We start from the raw sequence: 17,538 nt of genomic DNA, 5'->3' as shown, positions 1-17,538 counted from the left end.
ACTGAGCTACTCGGACTTCATGCGTATATTTCTCATTTACATTTCTCGCAGACACTTTGTCTTCCTCGAAAAATAGGCAAAAATTTGCCATCCGCCCGAGCAGGGATTTGAACACTGGACACTCAGGTTAAAAGCCTAATGTTCTACCGACTGAGCTACGCGGGCAATTTCCGTACCTTTTTTCATTTATATTTCTCACGGACGCTTCGTGTCCCCCTTCATAAATAATCAATACAATTGCGTTCGTCCGCGCAGGGATTTGAACCCTTGAACCCCAAGTTATAAGCCTAAAGCTCTACCGACTGAGCTACTCGAGCTAAATGGCTCTATTTTTCATTTACATTTCTCACAGACACTTGGTATCCTCCTTAATAAATAAGCGAAGATAATGAGTTCGTCCGAGCAGGGATATGAAAACTGGACCCTCAGGTTAAAAGCGTAACGCTCTACCGACTGAGCTACTCGGGCTACGCTCAGACATTTTTCACTTACATTTTTCACAGACACTTGATGTGTTTCTTGAGAAATAGGCAACAAACTTCCGTCCGCCCGAGCAGGGATTTGATCCCTGGACACCCAGGTTAAAAGCCTGATGCTCTACCGGCTGAGCTACTCGGGCTAAATTCGTAAATTTTTCCTTTACATTTCTCACCGACACTTGATGTCCTTCTTGAGAAATAGTCAATAAATTTACGTTCGCCCGAGCAGGGATTTGAACCCTGGACCCTCAGGTTAAAAGCCTGATGCTCTACCGGCTGATCTACTCGGGCTACATTCCTAAATTATTCATTTACATTTCTCACAGACACTTGGTATCCTCCTCGGTAAATAAACAAAGAAACGCGTTCGCCCAAACACACATTTGAACACTGGACCCTCAGGTTCAAAGCCTAATGACCTATCGACTGAGCTACTCGGGCTTCATTCGTTAATTTTTCATCTACATTTCTCACAGACACTTGTTGTCTTCCTTGAAAAAAAGGCAAAAAATATCCGTACGCCTGAGAAGGGATTTCAACGTTGGACCCTCAGGTTAAAAGCCTACTGCTCTACCGACTAAGCTACTCGGGCTACGTTAGCAGGTTTTTCATTTACATTTCTCACAGACACTTGGTATCCTACTTGGTAAATAAGCCGAAACTCCCGTCCGCCCGAGCAGGGATTTGAACCGTGGACCCTCAGGTTACAAGCCTGCTGCTCTACGGCTGAGCTACTCGGGCTACATTCCTACATTTTTCCTTTACATTTCTCACAGACACTTGATGTCTTTCTTGAGAAATAGTCAATAAATTTCTGTTCGCCCGAGCAGGGATTTGAACCCTGGCCCCTCAGGTTAAAAGCCTAGAGCTCTACCGACTGAGCTCCTCGGTATATACACGCTTATTTTTTAATAACATTTCTCACAGACACTTGATGTCTTCCTTGAAAAATAGGCAAAAAATATCCCTACGCCCGAGAAGGGATTTGAGCGTTGGACTCCCAGGTTAAAAGCCTAGTGCTTTACCGACTGAGCTACCCGGGGTTCTTTCTTAACTTTGTCATTGAATTTTTTCACAGACACTCAGTATCGTCGTTGATAAATAACCGAAAAAACATGTTCGCCCGAGCAGGGATTGAACCGTGGCCCCCAGGTTAAAAGCCTAATGCTCAACCGACTGAGCTACTCGGGCTATGTTAGTTTGTTTTTCATTTACATTTCTCACAGACACTTGGTGCCATAGTTGATAAATAAGCCAAAACTTACGTCCGCCCGAGCAGGGATTTAATCCCTGGACCCTCAGGTTAAAAGCCTGATGTTCTACAGGCTGAGCTACTCGGGATACATTAGTAGGTTTATCATTTACATTTCTCACAGACACTTGGCATCCTCGTTGATAAATAACGAAAAAGAACGCGTTCTCTCGAGCAGGGATTTGACCCCTGGACCCTCAGGTTAAAAGCCTTATGCTATACCGGCTGAGCTACTCGGGCTACATTCGTATGTTTTTCCTTTACATTTCTCACAGACACTTGATGTCCTTCTTGAGAAATAGTCAATAAATTTCCGTTCGCCCGAGCAGGGATTTGAACCCTGGACCCTCAGGTTAAAAGCCTGATGCTCTACCGGCTGAGCTACTCGGGCTACATGGGTAAATTATTCATTTACATTTCTCACAGACACTTGGTATCCTCCTCGGTAAATAAGCAAAGAAACGCGTTGGCCCAAACACACATTTGAACACTGGACCCTAAGGTTAAACTCCTGACGCTCTACCGGCTGAGCTACTCGGGCTACATTAGTAAATTTTTCTTTTACATTACTCACAGACACTTGATGTACTTCTTGAGAAATAGTCAAGAAATTTCCGTTCGCCCCAGCAGGGATTTGAACCCTGGACCCTCAGGTTAAAAGCCTGATGCTCTACCGGCTGAGCTACTCGGGCTACATTCGTATATTTTTCCTTTACATTTCTCACAGACACTTGGTATCCTCCTCGGTAAATAAGCAAGGAAACGCGTTCGCCCAAACACACATTTGAACACTGGACCCTAAGGTCAAAGGCCTAATGCTCTACCGACTGAGCTACTCGTTCTATATTCGTACTTCTTTAATTACATATCTCACAGACACTTGGTGTCTTCCTTGAAAAATAGGCCAAAAGTATCCGTACGCCCGAGAAGGGATTTGAACGTTGTACCCTCAGGTTAAAAGCCTAATGCTCTACCGACTGATCTACTCGGGCTACGTTAGCAGGTTTTTCATTTACATTTCTCACAGACACTTGATGTCTTTCTTGAGAAATAGTCAATAAATTTCCGTTCGCCCGAGCAGGGATTTGAACCCTGGACCCTCAAGTTAAAAGCATAATGCGCTACCGGTTGAGCTACTCTAGCTTCATTGGCAAATTATTCATTTACATTTCTCACAGACACTTGGTATCCTCGTTGATAAATAACCGAAAAGAACGCGTTCGCCCGAGCCGGGATTTGAACCCTCGACCCTCAGGTTAAATGCCTAACGTCTACCGACTGAGCTCCTCGGTATATATACGCAAATTTTTTAATAACATTTCTCACAGACACTTGATGTCTTCCTTGAGAAATAGGCAAAAAATATCCGTACGCCCGAGAAGGGATTTGAGCGTTGGACCCTCAGGTTAAAAGCCTAGTGCTCTACCGACTGAGCTACCCGGGGTACATTAGTAAATTTTTCATTTACATTTCTCACAGACACTTGGTGTCCTAGTTGATAAATAAGCTAAAACTTCCATCCGCCCGGGCAGGGATTTGAACCCTGGACCCTCAGGTTAAAAGCCTGATGCTCTACCGGCTGAGCTACTCGGGCTACGTGGGTAAATTATTCATTTAAATTTCTCACAGACACTTGGTATCCTCCTGGGTAAATAAGCAAAGAAACGCGTTCGCCCAACCACACTATTGAACACTGGACCCAAAGGTTAAAAGCCTGACGCTCTACCGGCTGAGCTAGTCGGGCTACATTAGTCAATTTTTCCTTTAGATTATTCACAGACACTTGATGTCCTTCTTGAGAAATAGTCAAGGAATTTCCGTTTGCCCGAGCAGGGATTGAACCCTGGACCCTCAGGTTAAAAGCCTGATGCTCTACCGGCTGAGCTACTCGGGCTACATTCGTATATTTTTCCTTTACTTTTCCCACAGACACTTGATGTCCTTCTTGAGAAATAGTCAACAAATTTCCGTTCGCCCGAGCAGGGATTTAAACCCTGGACCCTCAGGTTAAACGCCTGATGCTCTACCGACTGAGCTACTCGGGCTACATTCGTATATTTTTTATTCTCATTTCTCACAGACTCTTGATGTCTTCCTTGAAAAATAGGCAAACATTTCCATCCGCCCGAGCAGGGATTTGAACCCTGGACCCTCAGGTTAAAAGCCTGATGCTCTACCGGCTGAGCTACTCGGGCTACATGGGTAAATTATTCATTTACATTTCTCACAGAAACTTGGTATCCTCCTCGGTAAATAAGCAAAGAAACGCGTTCGCCCAAACACATATTTGAACACTGGACCCTAAGGTTAAAGGCCTAATGCTCTACCGACTGAGCTACTCGGGCTATATTCGTACTTTTTTAATTACATTTCTCACAGACACTTGGTGTCTTCCTTGAAAAATAGGCATAAATTATCCGTACGCCCGAGAAGGGATTAGAGCGTAGGACCTCACGTTAAAAGCCTAGTGCTCTACCGACTGAGCTACCCGGGGTACATTCGTAAATTTTTCATTGAATTTTTTCACAGACACTCAGTATCGTCGTTGATAAATAACCGAAAAAACACGTTCGCCCGAGCAGGGATTGAACCCTGGACCCCCAGGTTAAAAGCCTAATGCTCTACCGACTGAGCTACTCGGGCTACGTTAGTAAGTTTTTCATTTACATTTCTCACAGACACTTGGTGTCCTAGTTGATAAATAAGCTAAAACGTCCGTCCGCCCGAGCAGGGATTTGAACCCTGGACCCTCAGGTTAAAAGCCTGATGCTCTACCGACTGAGCTACTCGGGCTACATTCGTATATTTTTTATTCTCATTTCTCACAGACACTTGATGTCTTCCTTGAAAAATAGGCAAACATTTCCATCCGCCCGAGCAGGGATTTGAACCCTGGACCCTCAGGTTAAAAGCCTGATGCTCTACCGGCTGAGCTACTCGGGCTACATGGGTAGATTATTCATTTACATTTCTCACAGACACTTGGTATCCTCCTCGGTAAATAAGCAAAGAAACGCGTTCGCCCAAACACACTATTGAACACTGGACCCTAAGGTTAAAAGCCTGACGCTCTACCGGCTGAGCTACTCGGACTACATTCGCATATTTTTCCTTTACATTTCTCACAGACACTTGATGTCTTTCTTGAAGAATAGTCAATAAATTTCCGTTCGCCCAGGGATTTGAACCCTGGACCCTCAGATTAAAAGCATAATGCGCTACCGGTTGAGCTACTCTAGCTTCATTGGTAAATTATTCATTTACATTTCTCACAGACACTTGGTATCCTCGTTGATAAATAACCGAAAAGAACGCGTTCGCCCGAGCCGGGATTTGAACCCTGGACCCTCAGGTTGAATGCCTAACGTCTACCGACTGAGCTCCTCGGTATATATACGCAAATTTTTTAATAACATTTCTCACAGACACTTGATGTCTTCCTTGAGAAATAGGCAAAAAATATCCGTACGCCCGAGAAGGGTTTTGAGCGTTGGACCCTCAGGTTAAAAGCCTAGTGCTCTACCGACTGAGCTACCCGGGGTACATTCGTAAATTTTTCATTTACATTTCTCACAGACACTTGGTGTCCTAGTTGATAAATAAGCTAAAACTTCCATCCGCCCGAGCAGGGATTTGAACCCTGGACCCTCAGGTTAAAAGCCTGATGCTCTACCGGCTGAGCTACTCGGGCCACATTCGTATATTTTTTCCTTTACATTTCTCACCGACACTTGATGTCCTTCTTGAGAAATAGTCAATAAATTTCCGTTCGCCCGAGCAGGGATTTGAACCCTGGACCCTCAGGTTAAAAGCCTGATGCTCTACCGGCTGAGCTACTCGGGCTACATGGGTAAATTATTCATTTAGATTACTCACAGACACTTGATGTCCTTCTTGAGAAATAGTCAGGAAATTTCCGTTCGCCCGAGCCTAATGCTCTACCGACTGAGCTACTCGGGCTATATTCGTACTTTTTTAATTACATTCCTCACAGACACTTGGTGTCTTCCATGAAAAATAGGCAAAAAGTATCCGTACGCCCGAGAAGGGATTTGAACGTTGTACCCTCAGGTTAAAAGCCTAATGCTCTACCGACTGACCTACTCGGGCTATATTCGTACTTTTTTAATTACATTTCTCTCAGACACTTGGTGTCTTCCTTGAAAAATAGGCAAAAAGTATCCGTACGCCCGAGAAGGGATTTGAGTGTTGGACCTCATGTTAAAAGCCTAGTGCTCTACCGACTGAGCTACCCGGGGTACATTTGTAAATTTTTAATTAAATTTTTTCACAGACACTCAGTATCGTCGTTGATTAATAACCTAAAAAACACGTACGCCCGACCAGGGACTGAACCCTGGACCCCCAGGTTAAAAGCCTAATGCTCTACCGACCGAGCTACTCGGGCTACGTTAGTAATTTTTTCATTTACATTTCTCACAGACACTTGGTGTCCTAGTTGATAAATAAGCTAAAACTTCCGTCCGCCCGAGCAGGGATTTGATCCCTGGACCCCCAGGTTAAAAGCCTGATGCTCTACCGGCTGAGCTACTCGGGCTACATTCGAATATTTTTCCTTTACATTTCTCACAGACACTTGATGTCCTTCTTGAGAAATAGTCAATAAATTTCCGTTCGCCCGAGCAGGGATTTGAACCCTGGCCCCTCAGGTAAAAAGCCTGATGGTCTACCGGCTGAGCTACTCAGGCTACATTGGCAAATTATTCATTTACATTTCTCACAGACACTTGATGTCTTTCTTGAGAAATAGTCAATAAATTTCCGTTCGCCCGAGCAGGGATTTGTACCCTGGACCCTCAGGTTAAAAGCCTAATGCGCTACCGGATGAGCTACTCTAGCTTCATTGGTAAAATATTCATTTACATTTCTCACAGACACTTGGTATCCTCGTTGATAAATAACCGAAAAGAACGCGTTCGCCCGAGCCGGGATTTGAACCCTGGACCCTCAGGTTAAATGCCTAACGTCTACCGACTGAGCTCCTCGGTATATATACGCAAATTTTTTAATAACATTTCTCACAGACACTTGATGTCTTCCTTGAGAAATAGGCAAAAAATATCCGCACGCCCGAGAAGGGATTTGAGCGTTGGACCCTCAGGTTAAAAGCCTAGTGCTCTACCGACTGAGCTACCCGGGGTACATTCGTAAATTTTTCATTTACATTTCTCACAGACACTTGGTTTCCTAGTTGATAAATAAGCTAAAACTTCCATCCGCCCGAGCAGGGATTTGAACCCTGGACCCTCAGGTTAAAAGCCTGATGCTCTACATGGGCAAATTATTCATTTACATTTCTCACAGACACTTGGTATCCTCCTCGGTAAATAAGCGAAGAAACGCGTTCGCCCAAACACACTATTGAACACTGGACCCTAAGGTTAAAAGCCTGACGCTCTACCGGCTGGGCTACGCGGGCTACATTAGTAAATTTTTCCTTTAGATTACTCACAGACACTTGATGTCCTTCTTGAGAAATAGTCAAGAATTTTCCGTTCGCCCGAGCAGGGATTTGAACCCTGGACCCTCAGGTTAAAAGCCTGATGCTCTACATGGGCAAATTATTCATTTACATTTCTCACAGACACTTGGTATCCTCCTCGGTAAATAAGCGAAGAAACGCGTTCGCCCAAACACACTATTGAACACTGGACCCTCAGGTTAAACGCCTAATGCTCTACCGACTGAGCTACTCGGGCTACGTTAGTAAGTTTTTCATTTACATTTCTCACAGACACTTGATGTACTTCTTGAGAAATAGTCAAGAAATTTCCGTTCGCCCGAGCCGGGATTTGAACCCTAGACCCTCAGGTTAAAAGCCTGATGCTCTACCGGCTGAGCTGCTCGGGCTACATTCGTATATTATTCCTTTACATTTCTCACAGACAGTTGGTATCCTCCTCGGTAAATAAGCAAGGAAACGCGTTCGCCCAAACACACATTTGAACACTGGACCCTAAGGTTAAAGGCCTAATCCTCTACCGACTGAGCTACTCGTTCTATATTCGTACTTCTTTAATTACATTTCTCACAGACACTTGGTGTCTTCCTTGAAAAATAGGCAAAAAGTATCCGTACGCCCGAGAAGGGATTTGAACGTTGTACCCTCAGGTTAAAAGCCTAATCCTCTACCAACTGATCTACTCGGGCTACGTTAGCAGGTTTTTCTTTTACATTTCTCACAGACACTTGATGTCTTTCTTGAGAAATAGTCAATAAATTTCCGTTCGCCCGAGCAGGGATTTGAACCCTGGACCCTCAGGTTAGAAGCATAATGCACTACCGGTTGAGCTACTCCAGCTTCATTGGTATATTATTCATTTACATTTCTCACAGACACTTGGTATCCTCGTTGATAAATAACCGAAAAGAACGCGTTCGCCCGAGCCGGGATTTGAACCCTGGACCCTCAGGTTAAATGCCTGACGTCTACCGACTGAGCTCCTCGGTAGATATAAGCAAATTTTTAAATAACATTTCTCACAGACACTTGATGTCTTCCTTGAGAAATAGGCAAAAAATATCCGTACGCCCGAGAAGGGATTTGAGCGTTGGACCCTCAGGTTAAAAGCCTAGTGCTCTACCGACTGAGCTACCCGGGGTACATTCGTAATTTTTTCATTTACATTTCTCACAGATACTTGGTATCCTCCTCGGTAAATAAGCAAAGAAACGCGTTCGCCCAAACACACTATTGAACGCAGGACAGTAAGGTTAAAAGCCTGACGCTCTACCGGCTGAGCTACTCGGGCTACATTACTAAATTTTTCCTTTAGATTACTCACAGACACTTGATGTCCTTCTTGAGAAATAGTCAAGAAATTTCCGTTCGCCCGAGCAGGGATTTGAACCCTGGACCCTCAGGTTATAAGCCTGATGCTCTACCGGCTGAGCTACTCGGGCTACGTTCGTATATTATTCCTTTACATATCTCACAGACACTTGATGTCTTTCTTGAGAAATAGTCAATAAATTTCCGTTCGCCCGAGCAGGGATTTGAACCCTGGACCCTCAGGTTAAAAGCATAATGCGCTACCGGTTGAGCTACTCTGGCTTCATTGGTAAATTATTCATTTACATTTCTCACAGACACTTGGTATCCTCGTTGATAAATAACCGAAAAGAACGCGTTCGCCCGAGCCGGGATTTGAACCCTGGACCCTCAGGTTAAATGCCTAACGTCTACCGACTGAGCTCCTCGGTATATATACGCAAATTTTTTAATAACATTTCTCACAGACACTTGATGTCTTCCTTGAGAAATAGGCAAAAAATATCCGTACGCCCGAGAAGGTATTTGAGCGTTGGACCCTCAGGTTAAAAGCCTAGTGTTCTACCGACTGAGCTACCCGGGGTACATTCGTAATTTTTTCATTTACATTTCTCACAGACACTTGGTTTCCTAGTTGATAAATAAGCTAAAACTTCCATCCGCCCGAGCAGGGATTTGAACCCTGGACCCTCAGGTTAAAAGCCTGATGCTCTACCGGCTGAGCTACTCGGGCTACATTCGTACATTTTTCCTTTACATTTCTCACAGACACTTGATGTCCTTCCTGAGAAATAGTCAATAAATTTCCGTTCGCCCGAGCAGGGTTTTGAACCCTGGACCCTCAGGTTAAAAGCCTGATGCTCTACCGGCCGAGCTATTCGGGCTAAATGGGTAAATTATTCATTTACATTTCTCACAGACACTTGGTATCCTCCTCGGTAAATAAGCGAAGAAACGCGTTCGCCCAAACACATTATTGAACACTGGACCCTAAGGTTAAAAGCCTGACGCTCTACCGGCTGAGCTACTCGGGCTACATTAGTAAATTTTTCCTTTAGATTACTCACAGACACTTGGTGTCCTTCTTGAGAAATAGTCAAGAATTTTCCGTTCGCCCGAGCAGGGAGTTGAACCCTGGGCCCTCAGGTTAAAAAGCATAATGCGCTACCGGTTGAGCTACTGTAGTTTCATTGGTGAATTATTCATTTACATTTCTCACAGACACTTGGTATCCTCGTTGATAAATTACCGAAAAGAACGCGTTCGCCCGAGCAGGGATTTGAACCCTGGACCCTCAGGTTAAAAGCCTGATGCTCTACCGGCTGAGCTACTCGGGCTACATGGGTAAATTATTCATTTACATTTCTCACAGACACTTGGTATCCTCCTCGGTAAATAAGCAAAGAAACGCGTTCGCCCTAACACACATTTGAACACTTGACCCTTAGGTTAAAGGCCTAATGCTCTACCGACTGAGCTACTCGGGCTATATTCGTACTTTTTTAATTACATTTCTCACAGACAATGGTGTCTTCCTTGAAAAATAGGCAAAAGTATCCGTACGCCCGAGAAGAGTTTTGAGCGTTGGACCTCACGTTAAAAGCCTAGTGCTCTACCGACTGAGCTACCCGGGGTACATTCGTAAATTTTTCATTGAATTTTTTCACAGACACTCAGTATCGTCGTTGATAAATAACCGAAAAGCACTTGATGTCCTTCTTGAGAAATAGTCAACAAATTTCCGTTCGCCCGAGCAAGGATTTGAACCCTGGACCCTCAGGTTAAACGCCTGATGCTCTACCGGCTGAGCTACTCGGGCTACATGGGTAAATTATTCATTTACATTTCTCACAGACACTTGGTATCCTCCACGGTAAATAAGCAAAGAAACGCGTTCGCCCAAACACACATTTGAACCCTGGACCCTCAGGTTAAACGCCTAATGCTCTACCGACTGAGCTACTCGGGCTACGTTAGTAAGTTTTTCATTTACATTTCTCACAGACACTTGGTGTCCTAGTTGATAAATAAGCGGAAACTTCCGTCCGCCCGAGCAGGGATTTGAACCCTGGACCCTCAGGTTAAAAGCCTGATGCTCTACCGGCTGAGCTACTCGGGCTACATTCGTATATTTTCCCTTTACATTTCTCACAGACACTTGATGTCCTTGAGAAATAGTCAATAAATTTCCGTTCGCCCGAGCAGGGATTTGAACCCTGGACCCTCAGGTTAAAAGCCTGATGCTCTACCGGCTGAGATACTCGGGCTATATGGGTAAATTATTCATTTACATTTCTCACAGACACTTGGTATCCTCCTCGGTAAATAAGCAAAGAAACGCGTACGCCCAAACACACTATTGAACACTGGACCCTAAGGTTAAAATTATTCATTTACATTTCTCACAGACACTTGGTATCCTCGTTGATAAATAACCGAAAAGAACGCGTTCGCCCGAGCCGGGATTTGAACCCTGGACCCTCAGGTTAAATGCCTAACGTCTACCGACTGAGCTCCTCGGTATACATACGCAAATTTTTTAATAACATTTCTCACAGACACTTGATGTCTTCCTTGAGAAAGCGGCAAAAAATATCCGTACGCCCGAGAAGGTGTTTGAGCGTTGGACCCTCAGGTTAAAAGCCTAGTGCTCTACCGAATGAGCTACCCGGGGTACATTCGTAAATTTTTCATTTACATTTCTCACAGACACTTGGTGTCCTAGTTGATAAATAAGCTAAAACTTCCATCCGCCCGAGCAGGGATTTGAACCCTGGACCCTCAGGTTAAAAGCCTGACGCTCTACCGGCTGAGCTACTCGGGCTACGTTAGTAAATTTTTTCTTTAGATTACTCACAGACACTTGATGTCCTTCTTGAGAAATAGTCAGGAAATTTTCGTTCGCCTGAGCCTAATGCTCTACCGACTGAGCTACTCGGGCTATATTCGTACTTTTTTAATTACATTCCTCACAGACACTTGGTGTCTTCCTTGAAAAATAGGCAAAAAGTATCCGTACGCCCGAGAAGGGATTTGAACGTTGTACCCTCAGGTTAAAAGCCTAATGCTCTACCGACTGACCTACTCGGGCTATATTCGTACTTTTTTAATTACATTTCTCACAGACACTTGGTGTCTTCCTTGAAGAATAGGCAAAAAGTATCCGTACGCCCGAGAAGGGATTTGAGCGTTGGACCTCACGTTAAAAGCCTAGTGCTCTACCGACTGAGCTACCCGGGGTACATTCGTAAATTTTTCATTGAATTTTTTCACAGACACTCAGTATCGTCGTTGATAAATAACCGAAAAAACACGTTCGCCCGGGCAGGGATTGAACCCTGGACTACCAGGTTAAAAGCCTAATGCTCTACCGACTGAGCTACTCGGGCTACGTTAGGAAGTTTTTCATTTACATTTCTCACAGACACTTGGTGTCCTAGTTGATAAATAAGCTAAAACTTCCGTCCGCCCGAGCAGGGATTTGAACCCTGGACCCTGAGGTTAAAAGCCTAACGCTCTACCGGCTGAGCTACTCGGGCTACATTAGTAAATTTTTCCTTTACATTACTCACAGACACTTGATGTTCTTCTTGAAAAATAGTCAAGAAATTTCCGTTCGCCCGAGCAGGGATTTGAACCCTGGACCCTCAGGTTAAAAGCCTGATGCTCTACCGGCTGAGCTACTCGGGCTACATTCGTATATTTTTCCTTTACATTTCTCACAGACACTTGATGTCCTCCTTGAGAAATAGTCAATAAATATCCGTTCGCCCGAACAGGGATTTGAACCCTGGACCCTCAGCTTAAAAGCCTGATGCTCTACCGGCTGAGCTACTCGGGCTACATGGGTAAATTATTCATTTACATTTCTCACAGACACGTGGTATCCTCCTCGGTAAATAAGCAAAGAAACGCGTTCGCCCAAACATTCATTTGAACACTGGACCCTAAGGTTAAAGGCCTAATGCTCTACCGACTGAGCTACTCGGGCTATATTCGTACTTTTTTAATTACATTTCTCACAGACACTTGGTGTCTTCCTTGAAAAATAGGCAAAAAGTACCCGCACGCCCGAGAAGGGATTTGAACGTTGTACCCTCAGGTTAAAAGCCTAATGCTCTACCGACCGAGCTACTCGGGCTACGATAGTGGGTTTTTCATTTACATTTCTCACAGACACTTGGTATCCTCTTGATAAATAACCGAAAAGAACGTGTTCGCTCGAGCAGGGATTTGAACCCTGGACCCTCACGTTAAAAGCATGATGCTCTACCGGCTGAGCTACTCGGGCTACGTTGGAAATTTATTCATTTACATTTCTCACAGACACTTGGTATCCTCGTTGATAAATAACCGAAAAGAACGCGTTCGCCCGAGCAGGGATTTGAACCCTGGACCCTCAGGTTAAAAGCCTAATGCTCTACCGACTGAGCTACTCGGGCTACATTCGAATATTTTTCCTTTACATTTCTCACAGACACTTGATGTCCTTCTTGAGAAATAGTCAATAAATTTCCGTTCGCCCGAGCAGGGATTTGAACCCTGGACCCTCAGGTTAAAAGCCTGATGCTCTACCGGCTGAGCTAATCGGGCTACATTAGTATATTTTTCCTTTACATTTCTCACAGACACTTGGTATCCTCCTCGGTAAATAAGCAGAGAAACGCGTTCGCCCAAACACATTTGAACACTGGACCCTAAGGTTAAAGGCCTAATCCTCTACCGACTGACCTACTCGTTCTATATTCGTACTTCTTTAATTACATTTCTCACAGACACTTGGTGTCTTCCTTGAAAAAATAGGCAAAAAGTATCCGTACGCCCGAGAAGGGATTTGAGCGTTGGACCCTCAGGTTAAAAGCCTAGTGCTCTACCGACTGAGCTACCCGGGGTACATTCGTAATTTTTTCATTTACATTTCTCACAGACACTTGGTTTCCTAGTTGATAAATAAGCTGAAACTTCCATCCGCCCGAGCAGGGATTTGAACCCTGGACCCTCAGGTTAAAAGCCTGATGCTCTACCGGCTGAGCTACTCGGGCTACATTCGTATATTTTTCCTTTACATTTCTCACAGACACTTGATGTCCTTCTTGAGAAATAGTCAATAAATTTCCGTTCGCCCGAGCAGGGATTTGAAACCTGGACCCTCAGGTTAAAAGCCTGATGCTCTACCGGCTGAGCTACTCGGGCTACAAGGGTAAATTATTCATTTACATTTCTCACAGACACTTGGTATCCTCCTCGGTAAATAAGCAAAGAAACGCGTTCGCCCAAACACACTATTGAACACTGGACACTACGGTTAAAAGCCTGACGCTATACCGGCTGAGGTACCTGGGCTACATTAGTAAATATTTCCTTTAGATTACTCACAGACACTTGATGTCCTTCTTGAGAAATAGTCAAGAAATATCCGTTCGCCCGAGCAGGGATTTGAACCCTGGACCCTCAGGTTAAAATCCTGATGCTCTACCGGCTGAGCTACTCGGGCTACATTCGTTTATTTTTCCTTTACATTTCTCAAGACACTTGATGTCTTTCTTGAGAAATAGTCAATAAATTTCCGTTCGCCAAAGCAGGGATTTGAACCCTGGACCCTCAGGTTAAAAGCATAATGCGCTACAGTTTGAGCTACTATAGCTTCATTGGTACATTATTCATTTGCATTTCCTACAGACACTTGGTATCCTCGTTGATAAATAACCGAAAAGAACGCGTTCGCCCGAGCCGGGATTTGAACCCTGGACCCTCAGGTTAAATGCCTAACGTCTACCGACTGAGCTCCTCGGTATATATACGCAAATTTTTTAATAACATTTCTCACAGACACTTGATGTCTTCCTTGAGAAATAGGCAAAAATTATCCGTACGCCCGAGAAGGGATTTGAGCGTTGGACCCTCAGGTTAAAAGCCTAGTGCTCTACCGACTGAGCTACCCGGGGTACATTCGTAAATTTTTCATTTACATTCCTCACAGACACTTGGTGTCTTCCTTGGAAAATAGGCAAAAAGTATCCGTACGCCCGAGAAGGGATTTGAACGTTGTACCCTCAGGATAAAACCCTAATGCTCTACCGACTGACCTACTCGGGCTACGTTAGTAAGTTTTTCATTATTATTTCTCACAGACACTTGGTGTCCTAGTTGATAAATAAGCTAAAAGTTCCGTCCGCCCGAGCAGGGATTTGAACCCTGGACCCTCAGGTTAAAAGCCTGATGCTCTACCGGCTGAGCTACTCGGGCTACATTGGTATAATTTTCCTTTACATTTCTCACAGACACTTGGTATCCTCCCCGGTAAATAAGCAAAGAAACGCGTTCGCCCAAACACACTATTGAACACTGGACCCTAAGGTTAAAAGCCTGACGCTCTACCGGCTGAGCTACTCGGGCTACATTAGTAAATTTTTCCTTTAGATTACTCACAGACACTTGATGTCCTTCTTGAGAAATAGTCAAGAAATTTCCGTTCGCCCGAGCTGGGATTTGAACCCTGGACCCTCAGGTTAAAAGCCTGATGCTATACCGGCTGAGCTACTCGGGCTACATTCGTATATTTTTCCTTTACATTTCTCACAGACACTTGGTATCCTCCTCGGTAAATAAGCGAAGAAACGCGTTCGCCCAAACACACTATTGAACACTGGACCCTAAGGTTAAAAGCCTGAAGCTCTACCGGCTGGTCTACTCGGGCTACATTAGTAAATTTTTCCTTTGGATTACTCACAGACACTTGATGTCCTTCTTGAAAAATAGTCAAGAATTTTCCGTTCGCCCGAGCAGGGATTTGAACCCTGGACCCTCAGGTTAAAAGCCTGATGCTCTACCGGCTGAGCTACTCGGGCTACATTCGTATATTTTTTTTTACATTTCTCACAGACACTTGATGTCTTTCTTGAAGAATAGTCAATAAATTTCCGTTCGCCCGAGCAGAGATTTGAACCCTGCACCCTCAGGTTAAAAGCATAATGCGCTACCGGATGAGCTACTCTAGCTTCATTGGTAAATTATTCATTTACATTTCTCACAGACACTTGGTATCCTCGTTGATAAATAACCGAAAAGAACGCGTTCGCCCGAGCCGGGATTTGAACCCTGGACCCTCAGGTTAAATGCCTAACGTCTACCGACTGAGCTCCTCGGTATATGTACGCAAATTTTTTAATAACATTTCTCACAGACACTTGATGTCTTCCTTGAGAAATAGGCAAAAAATATCCGTACGCCCGAGAAGGTATTTGAGCGTTGGACCCTCAGGTTAAAAGCCTAGTGCTCTACCGACTGAGCTACCCGGGGTACATTCGTAAATTTTTCATTTACATATCTCACAGACACTTGGTGTCCTAGTTGATAAATAAGCTAAAACTTCCATCCGCCCGGACAGGGATTTGAACCCTGGACCCTCAGGTTAAAAGCCTGATGCTCTACCGGCTGAGCTACTCGGGCTACATTCGTATATTTTTCCTTTACATTTCTCACAGACACTTGATGTCCTTCTTGAGAAATAGTCAAGAAATTTCCGTTCGCCCGAGCAGGGATTTGAACCCTGGACCCTCAGGTTAAACGCCTGATGCTCTACCGGCTGAGCTACTCGGGCTGCATTCGTATATTTTCCTTTAAATTTCTCACAGACACTTGATGTCCTTCTTGAGAAATAGTCAACAAATTTCCGTTCGCCCGAGCAGGGATTTGAACCCTGGACCCTCATGTTAAACGCCTTGATGCTCTACCGGCTGAGCTACTCGGGCTACATTCGTACATTTTCCTTTACATTTCTCACAGACACTTGATGTCCTTCTTGAGAAATAGTCAACAAATATCCGTTCGCCCGAGCAGGGATTTGAACCCTGGACCCTCAGGTTAAACGCCTGATGCTCTACCGGCTGAGCTACTCGGGCTACATGGGTAAATTATTCATTTACATTTCTCACAGACACTTGGTATCCTCCACGGTAAATAAGCAAAGAAACGCGTTCGCCCAAACACACATTTGAACACTGGACCCTAAGGTTAAAGGCCTAATGCTCTACCGACTGAGCTACTCGGGCTATATTCGTACTTTTTTAATTACATTTCTCACAGACACTTGGTGTCTTCCTTGAAAAATAGGCAAAAAGTGCCCGTACGCCCGAGAAGGGCTGTGAGCGTTGGACCTCACGTTAAAATCCTAGTGCTCTACCGACTGAGCTACCCGGGGTACACTCGTAAATTTTTCATTGAATTTTTTCACAGACACTCAGTATCGTCGTTGATAAATAACCGAAAAAACACGTTCGCCCGAGCAGGGATTGAACCCTGGACCCCCAGGTTAAAAGCCTAATGCTCTACCGACTGATCTACTCGGGCTACGTTAGCAGGTTTTTCATTTACATTTCTCACAGACACTTGGTGTCCTATTTGATAAATAAGCTAAAACTTCCGTCCGCCCGAGCAGGGATTTGAACCCTGGACCCTCAGGTTAAAAGCCTGATGCTCTACAGGCTGAGCTACTAGGGCTACATTCGTATATTTTTCCTTTACATTTCCACAGACACTTGATGTCCTTGAGAAATAGTCAATAAATTTCCGTTCGCCCGAGCAGGGATTTGAACCCTGGACCCTCAGGTTAAAAGCCTGATGCTCTACCGGCTGAGCTACTCGGGCTACATGGGTAAATTATTCATTTACATTTCTCACAGACACTTGGTATCCTCCTCGGTAAATAAGCAAAGAAACGCGTTCGCCCAAACACACATTTGAACACTGGACCCTAAGGTTAAACTCCAGACGCTCTACAGGCTGAGCTACTCGGGCTACATTAGTAAATTTTTCCTTTAGATTACTCACAGACACTTGATGTCCTTCTTGAGAAATAGTCAATAAATTTCCGTTCGCCCGAGCAGGGATTTGAACCCTGGACCCTCAGGTTAATTGCCTAACGTCTACCGACTGAGCTCCTCGGTAGATATACGCAAATTTTTTAATAACATTTCTCACAGACACTTGATGTCTTCCTTGAGAAATAAGCAAAA

General features: G+C 44.4%; 37 non-coding genes across 37 annotated transcripts; all 37 read right to left on the bottom strand.

The window, feature by feature from the left end:
- Positions 1-546: 546 nt before the first annotated feature.
- TRNAK-UUU (transfer RNA lysine (anticodon UUU)) lies at positions 547-619 on the bottom strand. Its single transcript has one exon. It is a non-coding gene; the product is annotated as a tRNA-Lys (tRNA).
- A 78-nt stretch (positions 620-697) lies between these two features.
- On the bottom strand, positions 698-770 carry TRNAK-UUU (transfer RNA lysine (anticodon UUU)). Its single transcript has one exon. It is a non-coding gene; the product is annotated as a tRNA-Lys (tRNA).
- A 1,279-nt stretch (positions 771-2,049) lies between these two features.
- TRNAK-UUU (transfer RNA lysine (anticodon UUU)) lies at positions 2,050-2,122 on the bottom strand. Its single transcript has one exon. It is a non-coding gene; the product is annotated as a tRNA-Lys (tRNA).
- A 228-nt stretch (positions 2,123-2,350) lies between these two features.
- TRNAK-UUU (transfer RNA lysine (anticodon UUU)) lies at positions 2,351-2,423 on the bottom strand. The gene has a single exon. It is a non-coding gene; the product is annotated as a tRNA-Lys (tRNA).
- An 829-nt stretch (positions 2,424-3,252) lies between these two features.
- TRNAK-UUU (transfer RNA lysine (anticodon UUU)) lies at positions 3,253-3,325 on the bottom strand. Its single transcript has one exon. It is a non-coding gene; the product is annotated as a tRNA-Lys (tRNA).
- Positions 3,326-3,553: 228 nt separating this feature from the next.
- TRNAK-UUU (transfer RNA lysine (anticodon UUU)) lies at positions 3,554-3,625 on the bottom strand. Its single transcript has one exon. It is a non-coding gene; the product is annotated as a tRNA-Lys (tRNA).
- Positions 3,626-3,703: 78 nt separating this feature from the next.
- Positions 3,704-3,776, bottom strand: TRNAK-UUU (transfer RNA lysine (anticodon UUU)). Its single transcript has one exon. It is a non-coding gene; the product is annotated as a tRNA-Lys (tRNA).
- Positions 3,777-3,853: 77 nt separating this feature from the next.
- Positions 3,854-3,926, bottom strand: TRNAK-UUU (transfer RNA lysine (anticodon UUU)). Its single transcript has one exon. It is a non-coding gene; the product is annotated as a tRNA-Lys (tRNA).
- A 376-nt stretch (positions 3,927-4,302) lies between these two features.
- Positions 4,303-4,374, bottom strand: TRNAK-UUU (transfer RNA lysine (anticodon UUU)). Its single transcript has one exon. It is a non-coding gene; the product is annotated as a tRNA-Lys (tRNA).
- Positions 4,375-4,451: 77 nt separating this feature from the next.
- TRNAK-UUU (transfer RNA lysine (anticodon UUU)) lies at positions 4,452-4,524 on the bottom strand. Its single transcript has one exon. It is a non-coding gene; the product is annotated as a tRNA-Lys (tRNA).
- A 77-nt stretch (positions 4,525-4,601) lies between these two features.
- TRNAK-UUU (transfer RNA lysine (anticodon UUU)) lies at positions 4,602-4,674 on the bottom strand. Its single transcript has one exon. It is a non-coding gene; the product is annotated as a tRNA-Lys (tRNA).
- A 675-nt stretch (positions 4,675-5,349) lies between these two features.
- Positions 5,350-5,422, bottom strand: TRNAK-UUU (transfer RNA lysine (anticodon UUU)). The gene has a single exon. It is a non-coding gene; the product is annotated as a tRNA-Lys (tRNA).
- A 79-nt stretch (positions 5,423-5,501) lies between these two features.
- On the bottom strand, positions 5,502-5,574 carry TRNAK-UUU (transfer RNA lysine (anticodon UUU)). Its single transcript has one exon. It is a non-coding gene; the product is annotated as a tRNA-Lys (tRNA).
- Positions 5,575-6,216: 642 nt separating this feature from the next.
- TRNAK-UUU (transfer RNA lysine (anticodon UUU)) lies at positions 6,217-6,289 on the bottom strand. Its single transcript has one exon. It is a non-coding gene; the product is annotated as a tRNA-Lys (tRNA).
- Positions 6,290-8,582: 2,293 nt separating this feature from the next.
- TRNAI-UAU (transfer RNA lysine (anticodon UUU)) lies at positions 8,583-8,655 on the bottom strand. The gene has a single exon. It is a non-coding gene; the product is annotated as a tRNA-Ile (tRNA).
- A 529-nt stretch (positions 8,656-9,184) lies between these two features.
- TRNAK-UUU (transfer RNA lysine (anticodon UUU)) lies at positions 9,185-9,257 on the bottom strand. The gene has a single exon. It is a non-coding gene; the product is annotated as a tRNA-Lys (tRNA).
- Positions 9,258-9,788: 531 nt separating this feature from the next.
- Positions 9,789-9,861, bottom strand: TRNAK-UUU (transfer RNA lysine (anticodon UUU)). Its single transcript has one exon. It is a non-coding gene; the product is annotated as a tRNA-Lys (tRNA).
- A 409-nt stretch (positions 9,862-10,270) lies between these two features.
- On the bottom strand, positions 10,271-10,343 carry TRNAK-UUU (transfer RNA lysine (anticodon UUU)). The gene has a single exon. It is a non-coding gene; the product is annotated as a tRNA-Lys (tRNA).
- Positions 10,344-10,570: 227 nt separating this feature from the next.
- On the bottom strand, positions 10,571-10,643 carry TRNAK-UUU (transfer RNA lysine (anticodon UUU)). The gene has a single exon. It is a non-coding gene; the product is annotated as a tRNA-Lys (tRNA).
- A 75-nt stretch (positions 10,644-10,718) lies between these two features.
- TRNAK-UUU (transfer RNA lysine (anticodon UUU)) lies at positions 10,719-10,791 on the bottom strand. The gene has a single exon. It is a non-coding gene; the product is annotated as a tRNA-Lys (tRNA).
- Positions 10,792-11,275: 484 nt separating this feature from the next.
- Positions 11,276-11,348, bottom strand: TRNAK-UUU (transfer RNA lysine (anticodon UUU)). Its single transcript has one exon. It is a non-coding gene; the product is annotated as a tRNA-Lys (tRNA).
- A 642-nt stretch (positions 11,349-11,990) lies between these two features.
- Positions 11,991-12,063, bottom strand: TRNAK-UUU (transfer RNA lysine (anticodon UUU)). The gene has a single exon. It is a non-coding gene; the product is annotated as a tRNA-Lys (tRNA).
- Positions 12,064-12,141: 78 nt separating this feature from the next.
- Positions 12,142-12,214, bottom strand: TRNAK-UUU (transfer RNA lysine (anticodon UUU)). Its single transcript has one exon. It is a non-coding gene; the product is annotated as a tRNA-Lys (tRNA).
- A 78-nt stretch (positions 12,215-12,292) lies between these two features.
- On the bottom strand, positions 12,293-12,365 carry TRNAK-UUU (transfer RNA lysine (anticodon UUU)). The gene has a single exon. It is a non-coding gene; the product is annotated as a tRNA-Lys (tRNA).
- Positions 12,366-12,742: 377 nt separating this feature from the next.
- Positions 12,743-12,815, bottom strand: TRNAK-UUU (transfer RNA lysine (anticodon UUU)). Its single transcript has one exon. It is a non-coding gene; the product is annotated as a tRNA-Lys (tRNA).
- A 78-nt stretch (positions 12,816-12,893) lies between these two features.
- TRNAK-UUU (transfer RNA lysine (anticodon UUU)) lies at positions 12,894-12,966 on the bottom strand. Its single transcript has one exon. It is a non-coding gene; the product is annotated as a tRNA-Lys (tRNA).
- A 78-nt stretch (positions 12,967-13,044) lies between these two features.
- On the bottom strand, positions 13,045-13,117 carry TRNAK-UUU (transfer RNA lysine (anticodon UUU)). Its single transcript has one exon. It is a non-coding gene; the product is annotated as a tRNA-Lys (tRNA).
- Positions 13,118-13,493: 376 nt separating this feature from the next.
- Positions 13,494-13,566, bottom strand: TRNAK-UUU (transfer RNA lysine (anticodon UUU)). The gene has a single exon. It is a non-coding gene; the product is annotated as a tRNA-Lys (tRNA).
- Positions 13,567-13,644: 78 nt separating this feature from the next.
- TRNAK-UUU (transfer RNA lysine (anticodon UUU)) lies at positions 13,645-13,717 on the bottom strand. The gene has a single exon. It is a non-coding gene; the product is annotated as a tRNA-Lys (tRNA).
- A 228-nt stretch (positions 13,718-13,945) lies between these two features.
- Positions 13,946-14,018, bottom strand: TRNAK-UUU (transfer RNA lysine (anticodon UUU)). The gene has a single exon. It is a non-coding gene; the product is annotated as a tRNA-Lys (tRNA).
- Positions 14,019-14,697: 679 nt separating this feature from the next.
- On the bottom strand, positions 14,698-14,770 carry TRNAK-UUU (transfer RNA lysine (anticodon UUU)). Its single transcript has one exon. It is a non-coding gene; the product is annotated as a tRNA-Lys (tRNA).
- A 228-nt stretch (positions 14,771-14,998) lies between these two features.
- Positions 14,999-15,071, bottom strand: TRNAK-UUU (transfer RNA lysine (anticodon UUU)). Its single transcript has one exon. It is a non-coding gene; the product is annotated as a tRNA-Lys (tRNA).
- Positions 15,072-15,299: 228 nt separating this feature from the next.
- On the bottom strand, positions 15,300-15,372 carry TRNAK-UUU (transfer RNA lysine (anticodon UUU)). Its single transcript has one exon. It is a non-coding gene; the product is annotated as a tRNA-Lys (tRNA).
- A 528-nt stretch (positions 15,373-15,900) lies between these two features.
- TRNAK-UUU (transfer RNA lysine (anticodon UUU)) lies at positions 15,901-15,973 on the bottom strand. Its single transcript has one exon. It is a non-coding gene; the product is annotated as a tRNA-Lys (tRNA).
- Positions 15,974-16,051: 78 nt separating this feature from the next.
- On the bottom strand, positions 16,052-16,124 carry TRNAK-UUU (transfer RNA lysine (anticodon UUU)). Its single transcript has one exon. It is a non-coding gene; the product is annotated as a tRNA-Lys (tRNA).
- A 228-nt stretch (positions 16,125-16,352) lies between these two features.
- On the bottom strand, positions 16,353-16,425 carry TRNAK-UUU (transfer RNA lysine (anticodon UUU)). The gene has a single exon. It is a non-coding gene; the product is annotated as a tRNA-Lys (tRNA).
- A 672-nt stretch (positions 16,426-17,097) lies between these two features.
- On the bottom strand, positions 17,098-17,170 carry TRNAK-UUU (transfer RNA lysine (anticodon UUU)). Its single transcript has one exon. It is a non-coding gene; the product is annotated as a tRNA-Lys (tRNA).
- Between the last annotated feature and the right edge of the window lie 368 nt (positions 17,171-17,538).

This window comes from Anabrus simplex, chromosome 3, assembly GCF_040414725.1.
Source record: "Anabrus simplex isolate iqAnaSimp1 chromosome 3, ASM4041472v1, whole genome shotgun sequence".
NCBI classification, from domain to species: Eukaryota; Metazoa; Arthropoda; class Insecta; order Orthoptera; family Tettigoniidae; genus Anabrus; species Anabrus simplex.
The sequence above is the reverse complement of the archived record's forward strand: the minus strand, read 5'-3'. Positions and strand labels throughout refer to the sequence as shown.